This window comes from Chionomys nivalis, chromosome 26 (genome assembly GCF_950005125.1).
Source record: "Chionomys nivalis chromosome 26, mChiNiv1.1, whole genome shotgun sequence".
Lineage (NCBI taxonomy): Eukaryota > Metazoa > Chordata > Mammalia > Rodentia > Cricetidae > Chionomys > Chionomys nivalis.
In genome coordinates, this window is record NC_080111.1 from 34,696,798 (window position 1) to 34,719,531 (window position 22,734).

The following is a 22,734-nucleotide window of genomic DNA, read 5'->3' on the forward strand; positions in this document are numbered from 1 at the left end:
TTCCGAGTGTTGGGATTAAAGGCGTGCATCACCACTGCCCAGCTAGAGGTTGTTATTTGCTATGGGGATGTGCCTGGTGTCTGGTTTTAAATCAATGGTGGCTTCTTTGTAATGGTTTGGAGCCAAACATCTGGACAATCCAGTTGAACAGCATGTACCCTATTATCCTTATCTCTAACAGCCCTGATTAAAACACATTTATCCTCTGGGTGATTTAGAGGCAGTCCTCCCTCAGCTAATTCTACTTTGTGAGACAACCATTTCCAAGGCATTGGCAAATTCTTTATATCAGCAATTTTCCTCTTCTACATTGCAGCTTAGAAGTGCAGTGCTACCCAACAGGTGAGATGCCTTGACACCGACCACATAGTTAAACACAAATGGAGATTGTATGTAAGGTTAAATGCAAAGTGCTCAATTTTGAGAAGACACTGGAGAAACTAGGCTTCTCTGAGTATGGCATATTGAAGTTGACAAGAAAAATGTTTGTACACACAGCACCCTGCTCCCAATTTTCTAAGCAGATTTAGGCCACAGTGCAAAGTTATTCAGAGGCCTGACCCTAGGTCTATGAATTAACAAAGACCACATGGGACTTCACAGCACAGGGAATACGGCAGCAGGTTCCCCAGGAGGACGCACCATGCTGTCTCCCTCACCTCACCCTCTGCTCCTCCTCATCTGGAGACAGCATTCCCTCATTCACCATGTTGCTGTTTCCCAGCTTGCCAAAGTTCTCAGTTCTTCAACTTCCAGCAGCAGCAACTTCACTGCAGCACAAAAAAAAAAAAACCACTGAAAACAGCTCCTCGGCAAACCTGAGTCTGAATGTCGCTGCCCAGAAGAGGCCTGCACTACTTCTGACTGGCAAGTCATCTGGAGGGCCTGATTGGCTTGTTCGATCTGAGTGACAAGAACACTGTCCACAGGGATATAGTGTGCTTAAAGACACAGCACTGTGGTTCCTGGCCATTCCTCCCACCCCAGTCAAAATTTTCTAGAAGGGCCAAGGTATGTAGTTCAACAGCACTTGTCCTTGCCTCCAAAAGTAGACAGTGTCATAATCTTGCACTCTATAGGATCTTTTCCTTTTTTTTCCAGGACACAACTTGGCTAGCTAGCTTCTACACTGCACTATATTAGGTAGGTGCAGTGATTTCCTGTCCCACAGGGGAAAGAATGCCCAGAATATTATTAACAGCTAAAGAGAATTTTAAGGTCATAAACGGAGATGTTTGTGCTGTGGCTTCATGCTGAGATCAGATGAACTGAAGGTACTTTTTTTTCTGGTGTTGGTAAAGTTATCTTTTAAAATAAGCATCAAGATTAATAGTCGGCTTTCCACAGTGTCATCCACTTGAATTTCAACTAAAACCTTATGGTACAGTATGAGCATGCCAGACGCATTTCTTTCCATCATTTGTCTAATTTACATTTGTTCCTACATGATTTTGAGGTAAGAATGTCCCTAAATATCTCTGCTTTTACATTGTGATTATGGTTAGAAGTGGATTTGTTAACTGAGCATGCTGAAGGATAGGGCATGTTCAGATTCCCTACGTAAAATCTCCATGCTTCAATTGTTGAGGAAAAGCAGTTTGAAAACAACTCTTTATGCCTCCTGCAGGCAAGAATTTTTTCTCATTTCATCTGTTGAAATGTCTGGCTATTTTTGGTAGTTAAAATTGACTACACAAAGAATTGATTATACCTGAGAGAGATTTTACTTAAAGGTTTTGAAATGGGACAATCCTCCATTAATGTGTATAGTTTGAGATGATAGGACCCACCTTAAGCTGCTTGGTGTTTGTGCACACTTAACCGGTGAGCCATCTCTCCAGCCCGTGTGTGCACAGTTTTAACACCATCACGCATGAGCAGAGGTAGTGGAATTTTCTGGTTTGAGACCAGTCTGGCCTACAGAATGAGTTCTACAAATACACAGAAAAATCCTGTCTTGAAATCACACACACAAAAAAAATGAATCAAATAAGGACCATGACCCATCTTTTTTTATATATTTATTTATTTATTTATTATGTACACAATATTCTGTCTGTGTGTATGCCTGCAGGCCAGAAGAGGGCACCAGACCCCATTACAGATGGTTGTGAGCCACCATGTGGTTGCTGGGAATTGAACTCAGGACCTTTGGAAGAACAGTCAATGCTCTTAACCTCTGAGCCATTTCTCCAGCCCCCACCAGGACCCATCTTTAATCAGCATCTCCCATTCTGTTGGAGCAGCAGTCACATACAAAGTATTTTGAAGAAGAAAATGCTTTTTTTGCCTCTATGCTCTGGCTCTGGCTACCAAGCTCATTCCTTTACTAGCATTAGAGCCTACTTCATTTTAATTTTTGTGAATACTTAAAACCAGCTGAGTCACAGAGCCTTGTGGGCAGAACAACTACTGGTTTCTTCGCTTGATCTTAGACAAAAGGCTGAAAAGCAAGCTATTGGATTCTTCAATTGCCACTGGTCGGCAGCTATTCTTAAGTTACCTGGACCACAGCTTGTGAGCCATTCTAATAAGCCCACTTTTTACATACATGGTAATATTTATTCTACCAGTCCTGTTGATATAGAGAATCTTAAATAATGCAGTTGTATATTTTATTCACCTGACTATGGAGGGAGATGTGCTGGCTAACAATAGTGCTCATGAAGACATTCTTTCTAGCTCCATTATTCTCTATGTATTCAAATTTCCATGAACACTACTCTTTTTATTATTATTCATTCTCCTGGAGTTTGCTTCTAATTTCAGGAATAAAACCCATAAACAATGGAGTCATCATCCAGCTTTCCAATGGGGGAAAGACCAGTCATCTTGATTGAGATCTGGTTCCTGCTTTTCTCTTTCCTGTTGTATAAAATCCCTGTGAAAACCATGTAAAAAGTATTTTCAGTTCATATGACGTCAGAATGAAGCCACAGAAAAAATATTTCATTTTGTAACATTAAAACTCTCTTTAATTGTTAGTATTCTAGGCATCCTTACATCTGTGGGACAGGGAATTCCTCCACCGACCTAGCCAAGTGCACCTTACAAGTCATGTAGTGTGCTGGAAGAAAAAGAGAAAGTTCCTATGGAGTGCAAGAGGATGACATTGATTGCTTTTGTAGCCAGGGGCAAGTGCTATTTTTTTTTGAGACAGAGATTCTCTATGGTTTTGGAGCCTATCCTGGAAGTAGCTCTGTAGACCAGGCTGGTCTCGAACTCACAGAGATCCGCCTGCCTCTGCCTCCCGAGTGCTGGGATTAAAGGCGCGCGCTACCAAAGCCCGGTGCAAGTGCTATTGAAATGCATATATTCTCCGGTGTGGAGAAGTTCTCTATTAGGGTGAATGGATTGGACAGGAACCAGTATTTGGTCTCTTTAAGCACACTATAGCCTTATGTGAAGTGCTCTTGTCACTCAGCACTCCCTAGCCAATCATGCACTCCAGGTGACCTGCCAGTCAGAAGCAATGCAGGTCTCTTCCGGGCAGCCGCCTTCAGTCTTGGCTTTGAAGAAGAGGTGGCGCCAGTGGATTCATGTTCTCAGGTGCAGTTGCTGTTGCAGAGAGATGATAAGCTGAGAACTTTGGCAAAATGGAGAAGTACAACATGGTGAGTTAGGGAATGCTGTCTCCTTATGTGGAGGAGCAGAAGGCAAGGTGCGGAAGACACTATGGTGTTACCTCCATGGGTCTGGGTGGGAACCTGCTGTCATATTCCCTGTATTATGAAGTCCCTCATGGTCCAGTTATTTGACTCCAAACAATTTCCAAAAAAACCGTCACCGATTTAAAGGTGGTGGTGTTGCAAACCTTTCATTCCAGCACTCTTGAGGCAGAGGCAGTTGGATTTCTTAGGGTTCAAGGCCAGCCTGATCTACAAGAGTTCCAGGACAGGCTCCTAAGCTACTGAGAAACCCCCATCTCGAAAAATCCCTGAGTGCGGGGATTAAAGGTGTGTCCCACCACTGCCCGCCTAAGATGTTATTTTTCTTCAGAAGCTTACTAGGCATGGCACGAATCTTCTGCAACACCTCCCCACCCTATCTTTTTTATCTTTTACTTGTCTAGTCCAGTCTTTCTTTTCCCTTGTGATCTCACCTTAAAACCCTGTCAGTGAAGAATGACCTGCTGTAACTTGTCACTGGCGTACTTAAGAGAATATTCTGAGAATACTTTTGCCTAAATATTTAGACTGGCAAGATGACTGTTTCTATTTCAGTTCTTCAGAGTATAATCTGGACCATTATCCTAAGGGATACTTATGGATAACAGCATATATTGAATGCAAAATCTGTCTAACCTAGCTCCCCTTGAGCATTAGACAGAGATAAATGCATAACATCATTAAAGAGACTTCTCTTTATTAATCTTCTAAGTGTGTGATGTGATTTCTCAGTGGAAAGGCATATTAATTCTAGAACAGCTGCATTTCCATCTGACTAGAAATATTGTTTCTGAGACAACTTCTATTATGTTGACTCAGGTGGCCTTGGTCCCCGTGTGTTGCTTTCCCGGGCAACCTTGAGTGTCCTCTATATTACACCCGCAAAGTTCTTAAGTGACTGTACCAATTCACAGTTTTAAAATTATGTATTTGCTGGGCAGTGGTGGTGCACACCTTTAATCCAAACACTCAGGAGGCTGAGGCATGCAGATCTCTGTGAGTTGAAGCCAGCCTGGTCTACAAGAGCTAGTTCCAGGACAGGCATCAAAGCTACAGGGATACCCTGTCTCAAACAAAATCAATAAAATAAAATAAAATAAAATAAAATAAAATAAAGCATTTGAGCCACGTAGCTGACTGCCCAATGCAGTTGAAGGAAAAGGATTTGCATGTGGAGCTTTTCTTCTGTCCTCAGACCACAATAGGAAGAATAGATTATTGTGTGAACTACAGGGGGCACAGTGTAGGCAATCAGCTATTGGAGCCATCACTATAGAAAAGGGCCTGATTAAGGTAGCAGGAGAGGTTTGTAATTGCCCAGCATGTGTAAATTAATGTCATGTGAATGAACACAGACTAGATTGTGTCGGTGTCCAGATTAGGAAGGTTATCTTGAGTCAAGGAACATTGATTTGCAATTAGGCAACTATCCTCTACAGATATGATTGATCTTTTTTTATTGATATTTACTGAGCTCTACAATTTTCTTTGCTTCACTCCCTGCCTCTCCACTCCCCCCTTCAACCCTCTCCCAAGGTCCCCATGCACCCAATTTACTCAGGAGATCTTGTCTTTTTGTACTTTATACTTGCCATGTAGATTCGATGTATGTAAGTCTCTTTTAGCATCCTTATTTTTGTCTAAGATCTGGGATTGTGATTTGTAGGCTGGCTTTCTTTGCTTTATGCTTAAAAAACAACCTATGAGTGAGTACATCTGATAATTATCTTTCTGTGTCTGGATTACTGCACTCAAAATAATGTTTTCTAGCTCTACCCATTTTCCTGCAAAATTCAAGATGTCATTATTTTTCTGCTGTATAGCACTCCATTGTGTAAATTACCACATTTTCCTTTTCCATTCTTCTATGGAGGGGCATTTAGGTTGTTTCCACATTCTGGTTATGACACCCAAAGCTGCTATGAACATAGTTGAGCACATGTTCTTGTGGCACAATTAAGCATCTTTTGATTATATTCCCAAAAGTGCTATTACTGGGTCTTGAGAAAGCTTGTTTCCTAATTTTCTGAGAAATTGCCACACTGACATCCAAAGGGATGGTATCAGCTTCCATTCCCACCAGCAATGCAGAAGTGTTTCCATTTCCCCACAACCTCTCCAGCATATGTTGTCATTGGTGTTTTTAATCCTGGCCATTCTTTCAGGTGTTAGATGGAATCTCAGAGTTGTTTTGATTTGCATTTCTCTGAATAACGATATTGAACATTTCCTTAGGTGTCTTACAGCTATTTTAGATTCCTCTGTTGAGAGTTATCTGTTTGGGTCCTTACTCCATTTTTTTATTGAATTGTGTGATCTTCTGGTGTCCAATATCTTGAGTTCTTTGTATATTTTGGAAATCAGACCTCTGTCTGATGTGGGGTTAGTGATGATCTTTTCCCATTTTGTAGGCTGTCATTTTGCCTTGTTGATCATGTCCTTTGCTTTACAAAAGTGATGGAGGAGTTACTTTCATTTAATAAAGAAACTGCCTTGGCCCATTTATAGGCCAGCCCTTAGGTGGGTGGACTAAACAGATAGAATGCTGGGAGAAAGAAGCCGAGTCAGGAGTTGTCATGATTCTCCCACTCCAGACAGACGCAGGTTAATATCTCTCTGGTAAGCCACCAGATCATGGTGCTACACAGAATATTAGAAATGGGTTAATCTAGATATGAGAGCTAGCCAGTAAGAGGCTGGAGCTAATGGGCCAAGCAGTGTTTAAAAGAATACAGTTTCCGTGTAATTATTTCGGGTAAAGCTAGCCAGGTGGCGGTGGGAAGCAGCCCTTCCGCTCATATTTCAACACAGAATCTTTTTAGTTTCAGGAGGTCCCATTCATTAATTGTTTCTCACAGTGTCTGTACTCCTGCGGTTATATTTCAGAAGTAGTTCCCTGTGCCAATGCCTTCAAGTGTACTTTCCACTTTTTCTTCTATAAGTTTCAATGTGGCTAGCTTTATGTTGAGGTCTTTGATCCATTTCGACTTGAGATTTGTGCCTGGTAATAGATATGGGTCTATTTTCATTTTTCTACATGTTGATATCTAGGTATGCCAGCACCACTTGTTAAATATGATTTCTTTTTCCATTTAATATTTTTTGCTTCCTTGTCAAATATCAGGAGTTTGAAAATATGTGGATTGATATCCACATCTTCTATTCAGGTCCTTTGGTCCTCCCGTCTGTTCTTATATCAATACCAGGCTGTTTTCAGTACTCTACCTCTGTAGTAAAGATTGAAGTCAGGGATTGTGATGCTTCCAGAAGATCTTTTATTGTATAAGATTGTTTTGGCTTTCCTGTTTTTTTGTTTTTTTTCATATGAATTTGAGTACTGTTCTTTTGAAACCTTTGAAGAATTTTGCTGGAATTTTGCTGGGCATTGTATTCGATCTGTACATTGCTTTTGGTAAGAAATATGATTGATCTTGCTTGACAGAGTTATGTAGGCTTGGAGATTTGAAAAACAGGCCATTGCCTAACTCTATGTGTCAGGTTACAGATCTCAGAAGTCAACATATGTAAGGGCACCATCAATCTATCTCTTGTTAATGATATCCCCTCTCCTAGGGAAGTGCCTACTCTTTTTTTAAAGTCAATATAGAAAATTTTATTTAATCTTAAAAGTGCACTTTTTTGGTTTTTTGAGACAGGATTTCTCTGTAGCTTTGGAGCCTGTCATGAAACTAGCTCTTGTAGACGAGGCTGGCCTCAAACTCACAAAGGTCTGCCTGCTTCTGCCTCCTGAGTGCTTGGATTAAAGGCACGCACCACCACTGCCCAGCTAAAAGTGCATTATTATCATGCCTTTAAAAATCACTTTTTTGGGGGGCTGGAGAGGTGGCTAGAGGTTAAGAGCATTGCGTGCTCTTCCAAAGGTCATGTTTTCAGTTCCCAGCAACCACATGGTGGCTCACAACCAACTGTAATGAGGTCTGTTGCCCTCTTCTGGCCTGCAGGCATATATACAGACAGAATATTGTATACATAATAAATAAATATTTTTTTTAAAAAAATCACTTTTTGGTACCAATTTTAAATACTTTCTTTAAGTGTATTGCTGCTCTTATCTCTATTTTTTTCTGTTCTCCAATAAGTCATTAATAGTTTCATGTCATTTCTTTCAAGTTATGTTGATTTCTGTGTAGAGCAATGTCTCCTATACTTTAGGCTGGCCTCATGCTCTGTAATTGAGAATTATTGTGAACACCTAATCCTGCCTCTGTTGCCCAGTTCTGGGAAGACAAACCTGCAACTCCTTCCAGGTTTGTCCTCCACTAGTCAGTGAGAAAGAAAAATAGAGCAGTTAATGAGTGTCTGCTATTCATTCTGGCTTTTATTAGGGACTTAGAAATGAAGAGGGATTGGTATAAGAGTTGAACTCATTGACCACCTTTGAAGCTGGTGGAGACACAGTGCAGGAAGTGAGAGGTTGGCCTGAGGGTAAGACCTTTCCTCCTTCAACTGAGATTACTTATGTGGAATCAGGTAGTCAATTGTGATGCTGTATGATTGTCCTGATTGACCATTGTTTGCAGTCCATAGACAAAGGCAATCTGGGTATGGGACTGACCTTATCTTGAAACCTAATTGCGATATTACAATAGTTCATCCAAAACAGATGATTTGGGTAAAATGTTGTGGCCCTGCTTAACAGGACTGGTACTTTTCTGGAGTAAGACCTTCATCTTAGGGGAAAATACATGACAAATATTTATTGTGCTCTAATACAAATCCCTAGTCTCTGGAGCACATGGCCTTTAGCCTATTTCAAGTTTTCAAAATAATTTTTGAGATTAAAACGACATCATATTCACATTGTCTTTCCTCCCTCCAAGACCTAACATGATCCTGATTGTTTTCTAATTCATGGTCTGTTTTTCTTTAACAACAGTTACAAAGTAACCACAGTTAAACAGTAACATTTGTTACTTTATGAATGTGACCTGTTTGCAGGATTTTCCATCTCTAGGCAATGGAATGGCTGCACTGGGAAGTGAGTGTGCAATGGAATGTGCACACAAAGGACACTGTACTTTGGGTGAGAAACAGGATGTGCTAAAGGGGAGTGGAAGAATGTGTACTAATTACAATCTTTCTAATCTAGGCCCCTCTCTGCTGGGCTGGGAGGGCAGAACTGGAAGGACTGTGCTGTCTGAGTCATTTGATCTCTGATCCTCGTATAGAGGAGCTGCTAATACTGTGAGGCCCAGCTAGGTGGCCCTAGCCAGTGAGGAATTCTGGGAAGTATTAGAAATGGGGATTACTAGTGGCAGTTTGTGGGTTCTTTCCATGATTCTATTCTGCCTCTGCAATAGGAGTAGTAAGGAAGATCACAAGCAATACCATGGTAAGTGTTGGGTGTTCAGGTCTGTTGAACTGTCATTTCTGCTGTATCTTGGACTGATCATGATCAAGACTGTAGTTATGTTGGTTCATGTGGCTCAAGTTGGCAGTGTCCCTTGTCCTCTGAGCCTCCCTGTATATGAATTTATTGGGGCAGGGGAGTCTCTGGACATTGAAAATATGATGGTGATTGTCCAGAGTACACACATGGACACTGCTGTTGGTGTGCAGTGGGAAGAGAGATTAGGAAACTGAAGGTCTAGATTCCAGAAGTTCTCAATATTGCATTCCAATGTCAGATTTGTGTTATAAAGATTACAAATAGCTTAGGAACTGGTAGGAAATGATGATATTGATCTTCTAGTAATGCGTGATTAAAATGCTTTTAATGTGATCCTGCCACTAGCTACAAAGGTGTGATCCAGTGAAACTTAGTTCCAAGGGACAAAGGAGTTTCTGATCTGCAGACATTTCTCAGGAGTGCATTGTGTTGGGCAGGTAGATAGAGCATAATTCATATCTTTGACCATAATTCATGTAGGAGAAAATGAATTTTAAATCATTTTTCTTTTTTTACATAAACAACTTTATTCATGACATATTATTTTAAAAAAAACCATCCCTTTTAAATGAGTTTAAAAAAATAAACAAAATCCAGCTCCTACCTCCTGAAACAACAACAACAACAACAATACACTGCAAAACTTCCCGAAACAAAGTAGTGTATTTCCCCAAGGGAAAGTGGAATTTACACTGAATCCACTGGGAGTGAGTTCTTTCCACTACAAAAACCTGCAAAGAAAGATACTCGAGAAAGAATAATAAACAAAAAAGCAAACAATAGTTCTTCAGACAAATTTGAGGAGCAGGAGGCCCTAGGAAAGAAAGGCAGAGTTTGCCTAGACCTGAAAGGACAGGAGAAGGCAGGCAGTGTCTGCAAAAGGCAGGGAGAAGATGAGGGAAGGAAACAAGCCGAACAGATTGGTGCCCTTCCAGAACTCTGGGTGAAAAAGGCCCTCCTACCACCCATGCCCACCTACCATTGACCAGGCCCAAAGACAGTGAAGTGGAGCAGGCAAACAGGGAGCAGCTTGCACATTTGAGAAGTGTCTATATTGAATCTCAAGAGGGATCATGGCACCCCTGCCCCAGTCCCTGGGCCTGCACTACTACACAGAGCAGGTCCCTCCTCAGTTAGTTATGGGATTCTCCCCCTTCCACAGTATATCTTTTTTAAAAATATTTTTCCATCTTCTATTTTTCTTTCTTTTCTTTTAATTCTTTTTTTTTTTTTTTTTTTTTTTTTGATCCCAGAATCAAGACTGGGAGATGTTGTAATTGGCAGTTCGGGCACAGTAATGGGCACATGGGTAACCCATCTGTGTGCTGATGGGAATCACCTTGATCTGTCTCCCTCTAAACAGGGACTCATCTAAAGCCAGGGAAGTCCTCACTGACTCTTTTTCTAAGAATTCTACATATGCAAACCCTTTGGCAATGCCACTGAATTTGTCACAGACTGTAGTAACATGGTTGACTGAACCATAGCCATGAAAGTGAGCTTCCAGCTCTTCTGCTGTTGCACCATGGTCCACATTGCCAATATAGATGGAACTGGAATCAGCCTCCATCTTCTCCTAGAGACGTGATCACTGAGCCAGCATTGCCTGGGGTTGTACTCTTATTCATCTACTTCTCTACCTCATTTTGTAGCTCCTTTAACTTCTCATCCTCTTCCTCTATCTCCCTGACTCCCTGAAGCTTTGATCACTTATAGCTCTGGGCCCTCAATGATGCTATCCCTGGGGTTCACCTTAAGTAGTACTGGCTCTTCCTCCTGCTCCTGGCTGCCAGGGACTCCCCAGGTGTGCCCAGAACCTGTTGAGGGGGGCACAGTACCAGTGCTCTTTGGGCAGGCTGTTTCCATGGTCCCCTGTACCTCTGGCTCTCCCTCTCAGGCTCTCTAAAGGCCCTGGGCCCACTGCTCAGGCAGGAATCTCCAACCACCTGCTTCCCCCACTACTCCTTAAATCATTTTTCTAGGTTGTTTGGGCTTGGGTATCAGTGGAGCAGCATTTATATGAAATCAGAAGAAAGCACAAGGGGATGAGGAGCCATCACAAGAGATCTCCTCTGTTTGCAAAGAGAACATCTATGTCATGAGGCTTCTGTCTTTGAAAGACATATTAGTAACTGGAGGTCAGAAACAACAGTTTAAGGGTTACTTTGAGATAATTTTGTGAAAATTGTGCAGTTTGTGTTTATTTAATCACATACAATCAGAGGTAGCTGGGTAACATTGGTCAAGATCACACTTTTCCTTGCCTAAGTTTTCTTTCGTCTTTTGATTAAAGTTGATTGTATATTTCTGCATCTGCTTTTGCCTTTTTATATCCTTCCCCTTAATTCTTTCACAAAAATTGTGCACATTTTTTATTTATGTATAATTGTGGAAAGTATAGAAGTCATTATACATGAATTTTTATACTAATTTTTCTGTAATCTAACTGTAATATAAATATATTATTGGTTATCTTTAAAATAATGGACCTTCATCAGTTTTCTTCAGAAAATTTCTAATTTTATCAGGTCATTATTGTCTTTTGGAAAGTTTATGTTAAAAGTCTGCTTTTATTCATCTTAGATGCCTGCCTCTTTCCATTTCCTGGCATTTCTATGTTTTCCAGTTGTTGCTATCTTCATATTTGAATCTTTGTTACTTAAGTGTTGGTATAATCAATACATAATCCCTTGAGATTTCTGAATGTTTCTACTGTGAATATTGGTTTGTTATCAGCTGTCCAGTTATAAATTGTTGGGCATAGCTATTTGTATTCATTTAATGGTGGAAACTTATCATACACAAAATCATAATTTTTGTAGATCATCTTCATAAGGATCATCTTTTTCTTTTTTATGTTTTGTTTTTCTTGTTTTTATTAATCTGAGAAAGACTTGACTTACTGGATAAAAGCTTTTATGTGTCTGGGGAGGCGGATCAGCACATATTCTTTTTGTGGATGACCTGAATTCAGATACCTACATGCTAGTTGATAGGTTAATTGTTGAAGCCCGTGTAGGTCCAACACAGATAATTATTTTACCTAACTGGACTGGAATGAAGTCATGAGGAATGATCAGAGGCAACCTACATGGTCATCCTTGTAGGGCAAGATCTCTCAAAGATCTCTTCTTGTTTATTATCCAAACACCTTATATATCATCACATAAATTGAGCGGGAAAACACATTAGGCTGTGTCCTAGGCAACCAGGTGAATGGGCTTTTAGTCACGTCCACATCTACCTGTAAGCTAGCTTTCTCGTAGGCCATGAATTAGTGTCTCTATAAGACTTCCTCCAAATTACCAAGAAATAAGCACCAAACATTCTGACCAGTTTCAGCCAACATCTCTCCTCAGGAGATCTACATTTCTAACAAAGAAGAAAGGACCTATACATCCTTGCTATAGTTACGCAGAGACAGCTTGTCTGCTGAGCCATGTGATCAACTCAGACTGGGCCTATGGCTTTTATGCTTGGCTGCTACATCATTCAGAAATATGGGCCTACAGCTAACAAATCTCTAATATTCCCAATTCAGCAACCTTCCTTTCTGTATGTCACCTTTGTGTGTGTGTGTTTGTGTGTATGATATTCTCTCTCATGCACAAACACACAAAAATAGCAGTAACCTTATTTTCATAAGTCCTTGGAACTTATAGAGCAGTTGGAGTAAATCAAGTTGATTTACATGTACACTGATTCTTTAAAAATCTCTTCTCTTGAAATTCCATTTGAAAAGATTTCATTTCCTCACTGTGATGCAGACTTGGATTCAATCACCAATTGTAGGAAACAACATGGTAAGTGATCCTAACAGACATCATTTTCCTTATCATAAGAGAATGAGATGATTTGAGTAATCAAAACTACTTTCTGACCAAAAGCTACAGAGAAACCCTGTCTCAAAACCAAAAACAACAACAACAAAAAAAAACCCTACTTTCTGTAAAGTAAAAACACCAGAAGACTTCAAGAGAATATTGTAAATTTTGGTGAAACAGCCCCTTTCACCAAACCCATTTTCTATTATTGGTAAAGGACAGAACAGGAGTATACAGGAAGTGTGATGGCCAGTGATTTCTTGGGAATTAATTTTGATTAGAATTTTACAGTTCTTCTTTAAGAAACATATATATGTGTGTGTGTGTGTGTGTGTGTTTGTGTCTTGTTTTGTCAATGGTGTCATCTATATTGTTGATTTTGTGAACCACAATTTAATTATATCATTCATTGTCTTTGAAAATGATGGACCTTCTCCAATTTGTACTCAGAATATTTCTTATACTCTTTGGTGATAAACAGTTTTACATTTCTCTTCTTGATCTCAGATGCTTGCTTCTAATTATTTTATTTTATTTTTATTATAATAATAAAATAATATTTTAATAATAAAGCTTGCCTGAAGATCATAAGGTAAAACAGATGCCATGGCCAGCCTTACACCACAGGCAATACTGACACACACCTTTAATCCCAGTAGTCACACCAGTTTGTTGTAGAGTCAATGCTGGTGTCTCATATCTTTAATCCTATCACTAGGGAGTTGCAGATAGGAAGTGGCATGCCTGGGCAGAGAGAGGAATATAGGGTCATATGAGAGAGGAGCTGAGGATTGTGCTTTTTGTAGAAACAGCATTCAGTCTTAGAACTTATAAAGACAGGATACCCCATTTGGTCAGTCTAACAAAATTCACCTAGGGGTTCCCTTGGAGGGGATGCTGAGGCTAAGGAAAAGTTAGATTAACAAAATGAAGACAGAATTATAAGTTAGACTGAGAGGATGAACGGTCAATAGAAAACAGCCTGAGTTTATTTCTCAGCCAGCATATATACTAAACACAGCCAAAATGCAGATCAAAAAGCAGTACAGTCAGCTTCGCACCTCCCTGCACTGTGTTTGGAGGCAGCTCAAACCTGTGCATTATTTGATTCAGCTAAGCAGCTTCTAATCACTAACAAGGAGTGCCCCTGGCTGGCCTACACTAGCCCAAATCTTTCTTGCTTGCTTTTTTGCTTTTTTTTTTTTTTTTTTTTTTTTTTGGTTTTTTGAGACAGGGTTTCCTTGTGGCTTTGGAGCCTGTCCTGGAACTAGCTCTGTAAATCAGGCTGGTCTCGACCTCACAGAGATCCACCTGCCTCTGCCTCCTGAGTGATGGGATTAAAGGTGTGTGCCAACATCGCCCAGCTTAGCCCAAATCTTAGTAGAAAAAATGGACTCTTTCAGCTGGGCAAAATCCTTTTTCTGTTGGCTAACACAGATGTTATTCAAAGCCCTCAAAGTTACTGGAAGAAGCACAGCAGGCATGATTGAGCTCAAAGGGCTTCCTTAAGTCTGAAATGACTCCAGATGATCATTATGATTATTAAAATTATGGTAAAAGGGATATTTGTTGATAATCTCTCCCAAGAAATTACTGCAAGCACTTTGCCACTGTTTACTTGCTGTCCATTATGATTCAATTTTAACATTAGTAAAACAGTCCATAATTTAACATGAGTTAATTCTTGCTAATAGATGAAGTTTCAGTTTTCTTTTTAATATCAACTCCGATTTTTTCCCCATAACTTTATAGCTTTTAGTCTGTTTATATGGTAAATATATTGATTTTAAAATAATATCTTTCCTCTCCAGTAAAATTCCTATAGGGGAATGCATAGAGGTTAAAATGTCTAGAATGAAGACCATGAGGTGGTGGCTCAGCCTTTAATTTAGCACTTGGGAGGCAGAGGCAGTTGGAGTTTGTGACCAGCCTGGTCTACAAGAGCAAGGAGTAGTACATGTTCCAAAGCTAAAGAAAAAGCCTGTATCAAAAAAAATGTCTTGAATGTAACCAAACTTCAGATCCAAACAATCCGTATGTGCATCCTATAATTTTATTTCCACTAAACCAGTTTTTTCTCTGCTTTAGATGATAATTCTCTTTGATTATTTAAATCCTTGTCACCTTTTATAGTTTGGTTCTAATTACTGTTCTGAATTTTTTACCCAAATAGTTGGATATAGATGATCAGTGCCTTGCAGCAATTTCTGAAAATTATTAAGATTCCACAAATAATCTCTCCTAATTTTTAAATTTAGGGCTCAAATTTTTGTAAAAGTATTTTAGTTTTTTATTTTTATTATTTTTAATTTTTTTTAATTTTTTTTTCGAGACAGGGTTTCTCTGTCGTTTTGGAGCCTGTCCTGGAACTAGCTCTTGTAGACCAGGCTGGTCTCGAACTCACAGAGATCCGCCTGCCTCTGCTTCCCAAGTGCTGGGATTAAAGGCATGCACCACCACCGCCCGACATAAAAGTATTTTACATACTGAATAATAAATAGAATTTCCTTTTTGTATATTTTCAGAGGTAATTTTTAATCCCCAAGGAGACAAAGTTTTCTTTACTTCAGCAAACATTTTCTCTAAAGTATGTTCATTTGAATCATCTAATAAAATTCTGTATAATGTTGAAAAACTTACCTAACTTGAGTATAATTTCAATTATAATAAGTAACAAACTACTAACCTGCAGTACTTTATGTCCTCATTTGTTTATGTTAAAACTTTCGGGGACTACAAATTTTCATTGCATGTTTAAGTGAGTTGTATTAGGTAAAATACCTTGAGTAAGAATATAACATCATAGACAGTATGTTTTAACAAAAATTATGTCAAGTTTGTATCAAAAGGAAGCATCCGTATCTATATCAATGTAAAATGTATAAATAAGTAGTTAATTTTAAAATTAATTTTAATGGTCTACCTTTTATCTCATCATACATACATATGCCACTTTATTCTTTTTAGAGCAGATTCAGTAATCTACACTTTTATCCTATTATTTCATTGGGTGCCTTTTTTTAGGTGGATGTATATTTATGACTGTACAGTGGTGGAAACTGGCTTTGTTCCTCTATAAATCCAAGCATGTTGTTAAAATAAAATTTTAGAGTTTTTGTCTCATGTGAGGAGCATGGGGTCAAAAAAAAAAAGAATTTAGAAATTTTTTCACTTTTCTTCATACCCATTTTTGTCTCTATTTTACATACCATTGAATATGTATGTCTGTATATGTCTATATAGTGTTTAAGTTTTCCACAATGAACAGTGAATTTTCCTGCAGTAATTTTTAAATTTCCAGGAAGAAGATGGGGGCCCACAACAACAACTCAACCTGGTCGATATTATTATGTCAGGATGATAATGCCTTTTTTTTAAAAGATTTATTTATTTATTATGTGTACAGCATTTTTTCCATGTGTGCCAGAAGAGGGCACCAGGTCTCATTACAGATGGTTGTGAGCCACCATGTGGTTGCTGGGAATTGAACTCAGGACCTCTGGAAGAGCAGTCAGTGCTCTTAACCACTGAGCCATCTCTTCAGCCCTACTGAAATGCTTTTAACATCATTATAGGCTCGATCTCTAAATCACATAAAATATAACAGAAACATTTGTTATTCAGTCCTCAGGAGTTTGGTAACCTGCTGTTTTCATTGTTGTGTTTGCTTATCTGAGTAACTGTGTGGCTCTCAATTCCTCTAACTAAGGGAAGGCATCATTCCTGGCTCTATTTGTTTTTATGATATTGGATGATGGTGCTAGAATGTAGGTATTTTTTATGTCAAGTATATGCTGCTGTGCTGAGCTTCATAATGTCTTGAATTTTAGAAATTGACAGAGGGCATCATTCTGATTGCCAAGATGCCATGTTTTCATAACATTAATACTGCCTGAGTATTCTGAGTCATTAACTGAGTGAAAACAATTCTTTGTGGGAAGTTCAATAAAAGTCTTTCAGTTCTTTCTATCCCACTGTTTGTTTCATTCCAGTTTGCAATAGAAACAGGGACTTAATGTGTATTTCCACCTCTCCTGGACATGATTGCATTGACTTGACTGGCATTCAATTCAGAGACAAATATTCCCACCTCTGTGTTCTGAGTGTTGTGGTTAAAGGCACAATACTTCAATACACCCAGTTTGTCCATCTTTTTTTCTTTTCTGTAGTCAGTAATTTTTTATATAATTTTTTTCACGCATACAATGTACTGTTGATCTTTTCTCTTTTTCTCTCCCTGTGAATAGATATTGCTCTTATAAGGTAGTATCCTATACAAAGGGTATAAGATATAACAGAATTGATTCTCCTTTTCAATTTCCCTCCAAAGTGGCTGTCTATGTTATGGAATAATAATGGGGAACACCACAATCATAAAACTATACTTTCAAAGAAGTATGCATTTCACTATCATGCTTACATTGTATACATGTGTGGTATATTTTTGAAGGCAATGACCTATGATGATGTGCATATCAACTTCACTGAGGAAGAGTGGGATTTGCTGGATGCTTCCCAGAAGATTCTCTACAAAGATGTGATGCTGGAGACCTACAGGAACCTCACTACTATAGGTAAAATTTCTTTCTTGTTTCAAAATATGGAGACAACTTTTCCTTGGTTTATGTTGTTGTTCTGTAATTTGATTTAGAAAGAAAGAAAATGAGGTGAATAATACAGTCATAGTTCTTAGGATAATATGCTAATTATTGCACATTGTTAAATAATATAACATACATATTCTGGTACTGTATTTTAGGATACATTTGGGAAGACCATAACACTGAAGAACATTGTCAATGTTGTAGAAGGCATGCAAGGTAATTTTTTTGTGCAGGTTTATAACAATGTGCCTCTGATGAGTTTGTAATGTGTTATGACACTTTTAAACAAAACAACAGTGTAAATAAGCACAATTTTAAATGCATTGATGGTTATTAAATTCTCACAAATACATATAGTTCAATTTTCTGTATGTGAATTGCATTTGCAAGGCATTCATTTAAGAAAAAGTCAAGGAAGCAATGACTAAACAGATTTTACCATTAACCATGAGCGCTATATTATACATCTGCCAGTCCATTTGCTTCTTGTTACTCATGACAGAAAATGTATACACATTTCAGTGATGATGAATATAGCTGCAAAACTTTCTACTAAATCAAGAGCCCATGGTAAGCCTTGTATTACTCATATACTTTTTGTGACTGTGTTAAGTTTAATGAAAGCAGCTGTTGGAGTCAAGGATCAAGGGGCACATGTTGTGGAGAAACCTTAATATCTATACCACAAGTCTATGAGGAACAGAAAGTCAAACCGTCAGGATTCAATGTGGAAATCTTTTATTGACTATTCTTCCTTTCCTATATATATCATATGTTACTCTTGACACAAGAGTATGAGCATAGGGATATGGAAAGATTTAGCATATCTCTCCTTAAGAACAATTAAGAAGATAAAATATAGTTCCTAGGTAGAGTATACTTGTTGAATTTGATCCAAGAATACAAAGTTAATTTATTTTCTATCATCATTGTTAATACATAAACTCACATTACAAAAAAACCACAATGAGTTCTAGGTCTGTGCAAATACTTTTAGGTGTCTTAGTTCACTTATCAAATGTATAATGATTCACAATATAGTAAAATTTATAAATGCAGTAAAGTTGGTAAAGCACTCAGTGTATGCAGTTCTCTTCAAAAATGTAAAAAATATAATAGAAAAATATAGGTATAGATGAAAAGGTAAACCATATCACAAAGGAATTTATCATCACAAATATTTTTTGAGATGCAAAATGACCCCTAATGGGTGAACAAAACATGATTTTAAACAAAGTTATAAAACCATAATGTTTGATTTCTTTTTGCAATTGGAAAAAAATATGAAATTAATTCATAAAGATATGAGGTTTAACAGTGCATTGAATGTGGTGAAGCTTTTACATGTTTTAATTGTCCTTGCAGGATTGAAAGAAATCAAACTGGAGCGAAGTTTTCCAAATATTCTCACTGTGCTAAAGTCTTGTCTTATAACACTCATCTTCTAAGGAATGAAAAAACACATACCGGAGAAAAATGCTCTAAAATTAAGCAATGTGATAAAACCTTTGCTTATCACAATCATCTTCAAATGCATAAAAGAACACATACTAGAGAGAAACCCTGTGAATATAATCATTGTGGTAAAGCCTTTACTCAATACAGTGTTCTTCAAACTCATAAAGGAACACAAACTGGAAAAAACCCTATGAATGTATTCAGTGTGGTAAGGCCTTTGCTCGACCCAGTGCTCTTCAAATACATAAAAGAACACATACTGGGGAAAAACCCTATGAATGTAATCAGTGTAGTAAGGCCTTTACTGAAAACAGTACTCTTCAAAAGCATAAAAGAACACATACTGGAGAGAAACCCTATGAATGTAATCAGTGTGGTAAGGCCTTTGCATATCACTGTGAACTTCAATTGCATAAAAGAACACATTCTGGAGAGAAACTTTATGAATGCAATCAGTGTGGTAAGGTCTTTGCTCAACGCGGTAATCTTCAAACACATAAAAGAGCACATACTGGAGAGAAACCCTATGAATGTAATCAGTGTGGTAAGGCCTTTGCACGTCATTATCATCTTCAATTGCATAAAAGAACACATAATGGAGAGAAACCCTATGAATGTAATCAGTGTGGTAAGGCATTTGCCCAGCTTGGTGGTCTTCAAATACATAAAAGAACACACACTGGAGAGAAACCCTATGAATGCAATCAGTGTGGTAAGGCCTTTGCATGTCATAGTCAACTTCAAAGGCAGAAAAAAACACATACTGGAGAGAAACCCTATGAATGTAATCAGTGTGGTAAGTCCTTTGCTCAACACAGTGCTCTTCAAAGGCATAAAAGATCACATACTGGAGAGAAACCCTATGAATGTAATTGAGTGTGGTAAGGCCTTTTCACGTCACAGTCATCTTCAATTGCATAAAAGAACACATACTGGATAGAAACCCTATGAATGCAATCAGTGTGTTAAGACCTTTGAATATCAAACTAGTCTTCACATTCATAAAAGAATGCACACTAGAAAGAAATCTTATGAGTGAAAGGTTTCCTGACTTAGCTTTAGCTGCAAAACCCTGCAGCTCTTAAGAGGTCCTGCCACAAAACACTTAAATGGTGTTGATAAAAGCCGTGAATACTTGTTTGTTTTCACCAGTAGCAGGAAAAAAGTTGTGCCATTTTAAAATGCCCCTTTCTGTGCTGTCCTGTAGGTCAAACTCTGAATCTTTCAGGCAGGCAGTTCACTGATTGTGGTCTGGGAGCAGAATGCTGCAGCTTGCTTGCTGGCAGGCACCTTGAAATGCCATAGACTTGTGGCAATAAACATGGCTACATCAGGTACCTCTGCCATGAGGCTGAAAGCTAAAGAATGGGCTGGATCTAACCGGCAAAGCCACGGCTTTAATCCTACCCATATTTCAGTAATTGAAAAGCTCATGTGGTCAGAAAAAAAGAGAGAGATATATAATAAAGAGAGATTCAAAATAAAGAAAACTTTTAAATGATTTACAGTGTGTTTAAAATATATGCAGGCTAAATTTAAAGTTCTTAAAAAAAGGGGGGAAGAAAGAGAGTAGTTGGGTATGGTAGTAGACACCTTTAATCCCAAATCTTGGGAGGCAGAGGGAGATTGACCTCTGTGACTTCAAGGTGTGGTAGGACAAGCCTCTAATCCCAATGCATGGGAGGTAGAGACAGGCAGATCTCTGAGAGTTCAAGGACAGCCTGGTCTAGAGAGTTATTCCAGGACAAAGATATACAGAGAATATAAAATAAAAGTAAAAATAAACGAAGTAGAGGTTAAAGTAAAGCCGCACAAAGATGGAAAATACACAGAGAATCTTGATACTGTATGCTATTATGCTCTCTTTGAATTGTTTTAATGGTGAGGAAAGAGCAACATCTGCTAAAAGATATGTGTTTGTAAATGCTGCTGAACTAATCCAAGATAGATATTTTGAAAATACCTTGACTTCAGAATTTGGATCTAAGGATATGATACTTTGGAAAAGAGATTCTTCTTTTGTTTTCACAGCGGATAAGACCCTATGGATTAGCCAGGTGGTGGTAGCGCACGCCTTTAATCCCAGCACTGGGGGAGGCAGAGGCAGGCGGATCTCTGTGAGTTCGAGACCAGCCTGGTCTACAAGAACTAGTTCCAGGACAGGCTCCAAAACCACAGAGAAACCCTGTCTCAAAAAAAAAAAAAAGAAAGAAAAAGACCCTATGGATTGCTTCTATTCTAATATGGTATGATAGACCACGCCCTCCTGAAAGGTTGCTGTGAACACCTTCAGAAAATTACTTAACTGCTGACTGAGATGAATCTAGCACACAGGTTATACCCTCAAAGACCTGATTAACAGCGCCTCTATATAGCAGGAAGCAGTTTGGAGTGAAATAACTACGTCCATATTCCCAAATATTGTTTATAAATGTTCTTTTACATTTAAAGGGGGATATTATATAGATATAAATAATTTGGATTGATTGAATCTTGGTTAACTGATATTAATTTAAGGTCAATTTTGTTGTGTGTATATATTTCTGATATTGATTAAGGTATTGTGATTGTGTAGTTCATTTCAAAATGTAATTGTATATATGTTGTTAATAGATAATCATCTATAATAGTCAAGTTTGTAGTTATGTTAGTTAGATATTTTAGATGTGCATAGATATATTTTAGATAGGCATTCTTCATATCTTTCAAAGACTGCAGAATATGGCATTTAAAATATTTTAATAACTTAGGGGTTTGCATGGCAATGAGAGACATCTGATCCTGGCAACACCAGCTACTTCAAGAGGAAGATGGGCATCGTAGAGGCTCCTTATGGAGTTTGATAGCCATTTGGGCAAGAATCTGCTCTTGCCTGGACTATTGCATAAACTGGACACAGAAAACCCTCAGAGAGAGGACTGCTAAACTTGCCTAAAAGTGAAATGATCTTTCGGGGTTCCTGATTCATGAAAGAGTCTGCGAGACATTCTGCAGGGCACAACAGATAGTGACTGAGCTGCCTTTGAAATTTCCTGCTTCATTGAAATGTCTGCTGGAAACTATGGGCCTGTAGGCCGAAGATGGATGCCCCAACTGTACAGAGGAACTTTGGATGACTGTCTAGGAAGTGACATGTCTCTGTGATTTCTAGAGTTTTGTAAGTTGCTTACTTCTCATTTACTTAGGTAATATTATATCTTTCTGGAGTCTTTGATGGAGTTGAAAAATAGATAGTTATAGTTTTCCTTAGTTATGATAAAGATAAAATAAATGTAAATATTGTAATTCTTAATTTTAACTGTTTTGTTATATGTAATTTTACTATGCTAAAGTGAAAGCCTTTCCTTTTTGTTTAAACAGAAAAAGGGGAAATGATACAGGAAGGTCATTGGTTAATAAAGAAACTGTCTTGGCCCATTTGATAGGCCAGCCCTTAGGTGGGTGGAATAGACAGAACAGAATGCTGGCATGAAGAGGGAAGTGAGGCAGACGCCATTTCCTCTCCTGTTTAGGGCAGACGCGATCCAGCCAGCCACCAGGTCAGACATGCTGAATCTTCTCTGGTAAGCACACCTCGTGGTGCTACACAGATTATTAGAAATGGGCTAAATTAATACGTGAGAATTAGCCTAGAAGAGGCTAGCTATAATGGGGCAAGCAGTGTTTAAATGAATACAATTTGTGTGTTGTTATTTCGGGGCATAAGCTAGCCTGGCAGCCAGGAGCTGGGTGGCAGGAAGTGGCTCGCAGCTCCTTCAATCATCTCCAAA

General features: G+C 38.5%; 2 pseudogenes; one reads left to right on the forward strand and one right to left on the reverse strand.

Moving 5' to 3' along the window:
* Positions 1-702: 702 nt before the first annotated feature.
* On the reverse strand, positions 703-10,944 carry LOC130866847 (polyadenylate-binding protein 2-like; annotated as a pseudogene).
* Positions 10,945-12,839: 1,895 nt separating this feature from the next.
* Positions 12,840-19,840, forward strand: LOC130866848 (zinc finger protein 431-like; annotated as a pseudogene).
* The last annotated feature ends 2,894 nt before the right edge of the window (positions 19,841-22,734 follow it).